This window comes from Apodemus sylvaticus, chromosome 8, assembly GCF_947179515.1.
Source record: "Apodemus sylvaticus chromosome 8, mApoSyl1.1, whole genome shotgun sequence".
Taxonomy (NCBI): domain Eukaryota; kingdom Metazoa; phylum Chordata; class Mammalia; order Rodentia; family Muridae; genus Apodemus; species Apodemus sylvaticus.
Window position 1 is genome coordinate 89,184,485 of NC_067479.1, and position 10,373 is coordinate 89,194,857.

At 51.8% G+C, this 10,373-nt stretch overlaps 1 long non-coding RNA gene across 1 annotated transcript; it reads right to left on the minus strand.

Moving 5' to 3' along the window:
- Window positions 1-203: 203 nt before the first annotated feature.
- LOC127691015 (uncharacterized) lies at window positions 204-7,341 on the minus strand. Its single transcript, XR_007979204.1, has 3 exons — window positions 7,268-7,341; window positions 1,608-1,935; window positions 204-478 (listed from the first exon to the last, which is right to left on the minus strand). It is a non-coding gene; the product is annotated as an uncharacterized LOC127691015 (long non-coding RNA).
- Between the last annotated feature and the right edge of the window lie 3,032 nt (window positions 7,342-10,373).

A 10,373-nucleotide genomic window follows, 5' to 3' on the forward strand; every position in this document is an offset into this window, starting at 1 on the left:
TGCAGACAGCTAAGAAATTCAAGAAGCACCAACTTTTAACGTGCTGACATGCAGCAAGGAATGCCCAGGAAGAAGACCAGTCTGCAGTCCCAGCCAGAGTCCTTCCCACTGCTTTGTTCCACCACTGCTGCCCACCCAAGCACCAAATTCTCAACCAATGTCATTCAGCCCAGACAACTGGGAAAAGAAAAGGACAGTGGGAAATGGGGGCGGGGCAGGGGGCGTGGAATACCCCTGGCTTTCTCAGAGGAATTCCTATTTCAGGTGTTAGGATCAGACTATTTCTCCTCTGGGATAACATAGGAGCCAAAAGCTATTTCAGGGTAAATCCTATGTGGGAGGACTTGGTAGAGGTCACCACGGATGCCCAGGGATAGGTACACTGGTGAGCTTATTACACAGGTGAGGATCTAAGCCACCAGCACAGCTGGATTTGAAACCGAGGAGGCCATTCGGGCTCTGTTCTGCTGCTGGACAGCTGTAGGAAGAGCAGGATTACAATTAAATTCTAATTAACATATACAAGTACTGCATACTCAAATACATCACCTTAGTCTCCAAAATAAATTCAGGTTTACACATGTATACATGTCCACAACCATAAACAGACAGATTTTCATGTGTCTGCAAAATTAGAGTGTTCAGAACTAGAAACTATGCCCCCAGATCTCCGCGAACAGTTCATTTCACCCTCTGTGCTTTTGGAAGTAAAAACAGAGAGTGTTGGCCTTACTTTACAGGAGGGCAAATTAAGCCGAGAGAGAGAGAGAGAGAGAGAGAGAGAGAGAGAGAGAGAGAGAGAGAGAGAGAGAGAGAGAGATTTCCAAGGTCTCCTGCTCATCAAAGGTGGCCTGGGACAGGTGAAGGGTGTGTCTCATCATTCCTTGGAACACAGGAGAGGAGGGCTACCTCAGGCTATTCTTTAACTTCTTTCCTCAAGAAAATTGATAGCCCAACAGGGCATGTGGAATTCTGGACACATAACTCTGAAGGAACAAGGATAAAGAAACAAGGATAATATACCACTAAGATCGTGTTTCACACACATACACTCACACACATGTGCATATACTCACACACATACACACACTCACACATGTACACACCCACACATATATTCACACACATACATACCCACACTTACACTCACACATATATACACACATACAGACACTCACACATATACATACCCACACATATATTCACACACATACACACACTCATACATGCACACACACTCACACACATACACACCCACACTTACACTCACACATATACACACATACACATACTCACACATGTGCACACACACACACACACACTTACTTACATACACACACACACACACACACACACACACCAGAGGATGACATACTAGACAGTGAAGACCAAGAAAAAGAACCATCGGCGTGGTTTTTCTCAACCAAGGCTGAGAAAAGTGGAGAAGACAGGTGAAAGCCTTCAGGGACAAAGCACAAAGTGACCCTACTGGGGAAGAACAGGAGGTGCTGGTGGGGACAGGTGAGGGCCTGGGGCCCAGAACCCACCCTGACTTTAACCATGGCCCAAGTCACTAATTGCTTTCCCTCAGCTGCCTTGGCACTCACATCTGTAAACCGCATCCATTGGACGGGTTGATTCCTTCTTCTGCCCGTGTGGCTGGCTCTGGAAGCTTGAAGCTGTCTTCTGGGCATGCAGGGAAGAAGGAAATCCTTCACACACCGGAGAGCTCAGGCGTCAGGACAAGTGAGGAGCTGCTGCTGCCTGCAGCTGTGAGATCTTAAAAACAGAGGACTCCATGGGGCTAAAGCTCCCGGCAGAAGAACAGACGGAGGAAAGAGTCGAACCCCAGTCCACTGGGTTGACGCCCTGGACTGTGTCATTTTTAGTTTTCCCTTGGGCATGCTTCCTCAGTGTCTTCTCCTGTCAATGTGGCTACAGGAGAAAGTAGGAGGAACAGGTTAGACCAGAGAAGGGACTGGCTCTTAAGAGAGTAACTGCACAATAGGAGGAGCCTTGAACCTCCAGCATGTTCTTCCAAAGCAAATAAAGATGCATCCCTGACTGAGGGACCCACACAGTGCTTGAAGACCGCCTACTGGAGTCCCCACCACCACCACTGGAGTCCTGTGGAAACAGTCCAGTCATGTGGCCCCTCGGAGAACAAAAAAACCCAAAGCATGGTTCCTTTGGGGTAGGAATGGCCACTTCTGTTTGCAAACAGAACGCTAGGCAACAAGCGACTTGAGGGAGTTTACTGCTGGGCCCAGGATCGTGGGCAGGGGCAGTGTGGCTGGAAGGGAGCGTACCTTTGCATTGTGTAATTGCTTTTGAGTCATATTCAAAAACAGTCAGAGATGAAAAAGGAAATCTCAAGCTGCCCTGCAGTTGGGAGCCCTTTGGGGAACTGAAGTGAGCAAGCCAGCCCCTCTAATCCAGATGGACAGGCAGACAGACAGATAAACAGCTTAGAGGCCAAGGTCCCACAGGGCCCCAGGAATGGGCTGTCCCCGAGCTGCCCTGCTCCCACCCCAGCCAGGCAGGCAGTGACTGCCCTCTCACCCAGACCCCTGCTGGCAAGCACGGTCCACTCCCTGATCTTCCCGGAATGGATGCTTTCCTGGGGCTCATTGCAAAACATCCTGGCTGGAGCTGCTGCTGTGGCTGGGAATCCAGAAGCAAAGCTCCCTCTGCAGAGAGAGGTGCTGCTTCCCGAGAACATCCCCGCCTGGTGTGAGGGCCTGTGGCAGGGGAGGGCAGGAAAGGCCAGGCAGCCATTTGCAGCCAAACTGGAGCCACAGTGGGGCCACGTGCTCACTGGAAAGACATCTGGCTGGAGCCAGAGCCCAGGTTTAGGCAATGTGTTATCAGGAGCCTCCTCCTGGAGTCTCTGCCTGCTCCCCCTACACGGGACCCACTGTAGACTGGTTGGGCTGGTTAAGAGAGAAGGGAGCCTCCTTGTAAGAGATTCCCATTTCCAGTCTACCACACACAGCACCATCCCTTTGCGGAGCCTCGGACTGATTCCAGTCTGAATGGCTGTCACAACGGGTCACCTAGGCCCATCTCTTATCCCCACAGGACCTCAATTCCTTCACCTGTGTTAGAAAGAGATTTTTTAGCACAGAGCTCTGTTTTCAAATGTCATCCTCCTGAGAACCTGGCAAGGACTAAAAGCACTGAGTGTGTCGAGTGTACCGGTGGGATGTGAGCAAAAGCCTGGCTTCCGGCCCCTGGGAAAGCCTGGATCTGCCTCCTTCTGAATGCTGGGAAGTCACAAAGATCCTGGCTCTGGTTCTGCCTCTCTGTGCCCTCTGCCCAAAGCATGTGGATTCTCTACCTTGCTCATCTTTGTCTGGCTGAATTCCAGACACCAGGACTCACTGTCCACTGGATACCACCTAGATATCCAATAGGCTGTATGAACATCCAAAGCCGTCACCTCACACCTCCCCTGATACAAATTGCTCCTGTCATCAAATACCATTACATCAGCTCTTCTGCATCTTCTATATTCTATCCTGGTCACCATTCACTACTGCCAACATAACCACAACCACAGCCTTCACCATCGCTGTCACCACCATCAACAGCAGCACCACAACCACCACTATCATCACCATAATCTTTACCATTACTGCCAATTTAAAACAAAAAACAAAAAACCACTATCATCATTGTCACCACCAAGACCATAAACATCACCACCAATATTGCAAATATTACCATGATCGATCACCATTATCACCACCAAGACTTCTACCATTGCCATAATCATCATCAACACCATTGCTACCATCACCACAAACACACAAGTATTACTGTCAACATTAAAAACATTATCACCATTCCTGTCATTGCCATTGCTGTCAACACCACTACTACCACCATCACCACCATCACCACCACCACCATCACCATTACCACCACCATCATCACCATCATCACCACCACCACCACCACCATCACCACCACTACCATCACCACCACTACCACCACTATCACTACCATCACCACCACCATCACCATCTCCACCATCACTACCACCACCACCACCACCACCACCATCACTACCATCATCATCACCCCCACCACCACCATCATCACCATCACACTACCTCAACCACCACCATTATTACCTTTATCCTCACCATCATCAGTACTATCAGGGTCAGCAACCATCACTATTACCCCATCATCAATCACTATCATCCACTTTATCATTATCCTTTCCCCTTCCAGGGTCTCTCACCATCTCTCGTTCCCTTTCTGGTCAATCCCCCTCCTACCATAGCTATTTCTAAAGTGCAGGCAGCTGTAATCATGACCGTCATGGTTTGAAACTTCATACTGCCCCCTCAGAGCAAAGTTCAAATGCCTTGAGATTTGACAGTTTACAAAATCTAGCCCAGTGTTGCAAATCTCAGCCTCCAGGGAGAAAGCACCAACCTCCGGTATCGCGTACAGAGCTCCTGAGCCCTTCTCTAATTCCTCCACCTGTCTAAACACACCCACAGATCCTGACAGTCCAGCGGCCACAGGGACTGGGCTCAGGACAGGGCCTAAGAAGAATGTGATAGTGGATTGGGGGAAGGGAATTAGAAGGTGGAGGCAGAGGAACTGAGTAAGTGTCTCCTTCTTCACTCTGTCAGAAAGAGCCCAACCTTCACCCTCATCAACCAGCCCCTAACAGCAGGCTCCAGAGGGCAGGAGAGTTTCCCTCTCCCTGGCTCCTCCTAAAGCCCTCCTCTGAGCTGATCTTCACAGACAGGATGATGTGTAGAAGATGCTGCAAGAAGTCTCCATCCCAGGAGTACAAGCTCACAGCAAGGTGGTCTCGCAGCTTGAGAGCCCTCCTGTGGTGCCATGTCCAGACTCCTTGCAGAGGGTCAATCCACATCCCCCCCCCCACACACACACACAGCATCCTCTGTATTGCTAATCTCTGTAGCAAGGAGTGTCCAGACGTGCTCAGCTGCTCAGTACCACAGCTTTTCCCAAAGGGAAATCTGAACGTCCTTCAATAGTGTTCAAGCAACTTCTGCTAGAAAAGACACCCCTTCCTATCCTAAGAGACCCGTGAAGGAGGCCTTTGTCCCCGCTCTCCAGTCACACACCAACGTTTCTAGCACGCTGGGACTGATGTGACTCTATACTCTGCCTGAACCTCCTTCTTCCGCAGAACCCTCAGAGAAGCAGAAATGTACCTCCCAGCCAGAGGTGCTGCTGGGGCCACATCTGGAATGTGGGACAAGCCTGTTCTAGGATGCTGTCACCTCCATGATAGGAGGAGGGCTTCCACTGGAGAGGAAGACTCTGTCACTTCCACCCAGCCCATTCCAGCTTTTGCCTAGCATGCCAGTCACTGCACTGAGACTGGGGCTCTTCATTAGGCTATAGCTTCCTCTTTAAAATGACAGCAACCCATTCTGGAATTTTGGGGCCCGCAGATCAGTGATTTCATTGTCCTGAGGTGTGAAGTCCAGTTCCTTACATGGCTCCACTGGCTCTCAGGGAGCCCTGGCATGCTCTCAATTTTAGCTCTACCAGCACCCCAAAACCCTGGCTCTCCAAGGGGGAGGGGGAGGCACAGCCAGGTGTGGCCACAACAACCACAAAAGACTGAAGACTGGAACTCTACCAGACTCTGTAGGAGGTAGCCTAGGGTCACTGGCTCCTTGGGTAAAGCACAGCCAACCAGAGCGATCTCAGCCCAGAGGCTACTGCTGGCCCTACTCCTCCAGTCCTGCCCCACCCTTTCCCCAATCTAGACACACACACACACACACACACACACACACACACACACACACACACACGCACGCGCGTGCGCGCGCGCACACACAGATTCTCATTCCCCACATGATGCTCAGCTTGCCTCTGCTCCCTGCCTCCCCACCTCCCCACCTTTCCTCCTCCTTCACTGCCTCTGCCCCTTGCCCTTTGCCCTGTCTCCCATTTGCCCTGCACTTCTTCCTGGCCCCAGTCTCTGCTCTGGCCTCAGGTGACCTTTGTCCTTATGGGTCCTCTGTGTGTCTCTGTGGGGCTCGCTGCCTCTCTTTCTCAGCCGTTCCCTCTCTCTTCTCTCCATACATGGCTATCTTCTTCCTACCACCCCTCTCCCAGGACCTGGCTCCTACCTCAGTCTCTCCCATTTTGTCCCCACCTCTCTGATCCAGCTGTGTCTGAGTGTGTTGCCCCTCCCTCTCTCTGTCATCTTTCTTTGGCAAGGCTATGTGTATCCCTGTCTTCCCATGCTGCTGAGGGCTCGCTCTCACAGTTGCATTGGATGGGCACTTTGGGATCAAGACAGAGGAGGAAAGGGCAGGAGGCACTGAATTATGACTGAGCCCCTGGCTGGGCACAGGGCAGAAAGGCAGAGGCTGGAATGCCTAAGAGACCCTGCCTGGATCACTCAGCTACTGCAGGGAGCACTGTAAGGGCTCCAACCCGCCATGTGCTCCTTCCTCGGCTGGTGCCAGGGCTGCTTTCTCCACAGCTTCCTGACTCACCTACCTGCAGTGGGTAACTCAGCCCTGAACTTCTCTGGGTTCTTTGAACCCATATTTTCCAAATCTGTTGACCTCACCTCAGAGGGGCAGCTCCATAGTCCCCAGAAATACCAGAAAGGCAGAAACCACATCTTTAGGAAGTCATGTCTGACCCTGTTGGCTGGCATGGGGCAGCAGGTCCCTGTGAGGACAGCAGCCTCTTGGCTGTGCTGAGTTCTCTACCTCTCCAGAGCTCTCCTTTGTTCTGAGCCTGGAGCACAGCCAGCTGCAGGGTGTCCTGGAAGGGAGGCAACTCTGCCAAGCCTGAGCCACCCTGCTGGGGGCCCTTGGGAGGAGTGTTCCACAGGATACCCTACTGCCCCTAAACTGCCACCTGAGCTCAGCGGCTCTGCCTGTCACTCACCACTCTCCAATGTCCAACCCGTCTCCTTCCTGGAAACTATTCAGGGAACAAAGACCGTGAATACCCTGCCAGCAACCTTGTGGTATCAGCGATGCCTCCAAGCTCCCGTCCGTCCGGGATGTCAGTCAAGCCCCAAGAGAGCGTCCTCCCCTAAGTCCTACCAATCTCATCCCCCACTCAGGCTTACCTCCCACGGGGCTCATAATTTCTATCCCCTCCCCCACCACCCCACCCACCCCACCCCCATCCATGTGAGAAATAAGACAGATACACTGCTTGGACTCCTCAGGCAGGGATACCCGGCCTGCAGTCTCCTGGTTTGTGAATGTGTAACTTCAGACAAATAACTTACCTCCTGAGCACATCGATGTGGGGCAGTGTCCTCTCTTGTCTGTTCTCTCGCCAGCTGAGAGGCCTGCTGTCATCTTCTTCCTAGAACAGGGGCCATGAAGATGAGCCTCTCAGCGGACCAAAGAAGGTAGCTGTCCTTGCTAAGTGTGTTACTTGCTGTTCTTGTTAACCAAAATAAAGAAGGAAAGAACTCCCAATCTGGAAACCGGAGGACATGCACACGGCCCCAGGAGGAACTACAAAACATGAAGGGAGAGAGAAAGAGAGTGTGTCTGTCCAGACGGCCTCCGACTCCCTGCACACCGCTCTGTCTCAGGCCTGTTATGTTGTCTGCAGCCTCAGACATGGAAATGCTCTAACATGAACCAGGTACAGACAGTCTCTGAAATCCTTGGGACCAGACAGGCACGGTGGTGTTGGCCAGCACCTGTAATCTCAGCTGCTCGGGAAACTGAGACCAGAGACTCATTTGATTTCAGGAGTTCTAACCTAGGTGGTCCTTGGATGTCCACATTACATTCAGCAGCAATGAACAAGCAATGAACATCCCTTCTGGAATGGGAGCCACAGGTTGCCTAGGGAAGGATGAACAGGTTGGAATCCCCAGGACCAGAAGTGCTTCTGCTATGGACTGTCTGTGTACACATGACGAAATGCCTTGAGCATGGCACCGATAATCAAACACAAAATTCACTTATTTTCTCTATATAGCTCATAGCCTGGAGGAAACTGTGCACAGCACTTTTGTGTAATTACATTCTGACTGTGAGCTCTGAGTTTTCTTCTTGAAGTACTATGCAGCCTTCAAAAAGCTTCCAATTTAAGGACATCTCAAATTTGGGGTTTCCAGAGTGAGGATATTCAACCTGTACTGTCTTAATAAACAGGTAATGAGCGTCCTGTCTCTGGTGGTATGGAAGAGTGTCCCTGCAAACCTTGGCAGGAATGTTGCCCACAGATTTTTCTTGAGCCGCCTGTCTTCCTTTCTATGACTATAGGATTATCCAGTAACAGAGAGCCAAATGTTTTGTTTGTTGTTTGTCTTTCTCTGGGAAGGGTAGAGAACAGGATTTCACTGCGTAGCTCAGACTAAATTCAAATGTACAATCCTTCTTTCTCAGTTTCTGGGATTCCAGGTCTATGCACATCTGGCTAAATGACTTTAGTTTATCTGCCCCCCCACAGCCTAGGTGATAACAGTAGCTCCAAGGTACTCCCCTGCATCCAATCTTGCCTCCTCTCCCTCTTTTCTTCCCATACAGCAGCTAGAATAAACTTCCAGAAGCAGGACTGAGGCCAGGCTAGACCAGACTCTATAGAAGGATACCAGGGCCCTTCTTTACTCTTTGCCCTGACTGCCTCTCCAGTGCCTTTACTGCCCACACCTGCCCTGGTGTCCAGCCAGAACCACTGAAAGCTACTCCCCCCCCCCCCGCTCCCTCCTCCTCCGCTCCTCTCCCCACCTCCCTCCCTTCTTCTCGCTCTTCCTCCTTCCTGTCCTCTGGCTTGTACCCCTCTCCCTATCTGCAGGCACACTCTCCATTTCCCTGCCATGTGTGCATCGCTGACTCCTGCCTGTCCACCACACCCAAACTTCTACCTGGGTCCCAGTGATACCGGGTTCCCAGTACCCAATCCCAGGGGAGCCTTCATCTCCCGCCTCACAGCCTGAAGCCCTTTGCGTGGGACACGACTCATGTCCTCCTCCCAGGAACAGGATCTGGAGGTCAGGGAGGGTGCTGGCAATGTCACATGGGACCCACCTATGCCGACACTCCGCTCTGTCTGGGAACCACTCAGACTGGAAACTGTCAGAGCCAGGGCAGAGGAGCAAGGAAAGCTCTGTGGGCCGGGCACAAGCTGGGTGGCGGCTGCTTAACCTCCCCTGAAGCTCATGAGCAGTGGGAGGGTGAACACAGCTTGGCCAGGACCTCCCAGCACTGCCCCTTAGTAACAGGGACACTATCTCTCCGCGTGCTGGGCCAGGCCGGGGAGTGACAGGAATAAGGACCAGCAGACCGTTCCTGCTTTCTGGGCATTTCCTCCTGGATGAAGTAACAGGCATATGGGTCTCCACTGTCCTCAAACCCCAAAGCCTCTGTGCTGTTTGGAATTCATCCCGGGCAGGACTGCCTTAAGCACCAGGCCTGGCTAACATTAGCTCACAATTTCTAGGGCCTGGCAGAAGTTTTTCACTGGTTCCCAGGAATCAGGGACACAGAAGGGATCCCCTCACCTTCCTCGAACCCATTAGGGACAGCCAGTGTCAGGCAGGGCTGTGTGGAACAGTCAGAGCCCCCAGCCACAGCTAACCATCTGGGTCCCCCACCCTGGACATTGAAGAAGGAGCAATCGAATGAAGAGCAGAACAATCACAGAGCCCTGCCTCAGACCGAGTACACCACCGCACTGCCCCTGGTTCTCATTACCCCCAGGCTCCAGAATGGGGCTGGTGCCTCTAACATCCACAGATCATGGCCCCTGGTCAGGCATGGCTGGTCTTATTGTTATTTGGTTGATATCAAGTGAAACAGAGAGACACACAGAGATGGACAAGGGACCGAATTCCCACTCTGCACTGGGACTATATAGATTCTAGAACGTTCCTTGAAGACAGAACGTTCCTGGAAGACAGCAGCCGGATTTAAGGGTCCACCCAGCACCGGATCATTCAGAGTGGACAGTCTGCTTTTGTGATATCACAGGAAGTGGTTTTCTCTGCACTCCCACTGTGAGATTGTTCCCCTAGCAGTGTGGAGAGCAGAGGAGGGTTATTTTAGACCTGAGCAGTGAAGAGGGTGAGAGCCCAGCAGACTACCTGGCAGCTTCCCCAGGCACTCACGCTGTAATCCTGAAGGATTGTGGGAATTTAGGGGGAGAACATGTAGGAGGCAGTGGTCTGCTCCAGGCCCCAGAATCATCTAACACCAGCTCATCACCCTGACCTGCTCACCATCCCGCTGGGCCTCCAGTTGGCCCTCTGTGAAATGGAATGGTAAACCAACCTCATGGTGGAAGAAAGGCTAAATAAAAGGAGCAAGGTTTCTTTTATGGGCAGGAGAAAGCATGAAAGGTCTTGGCTCAGGGCCTGTCACACAGTAGGCCTA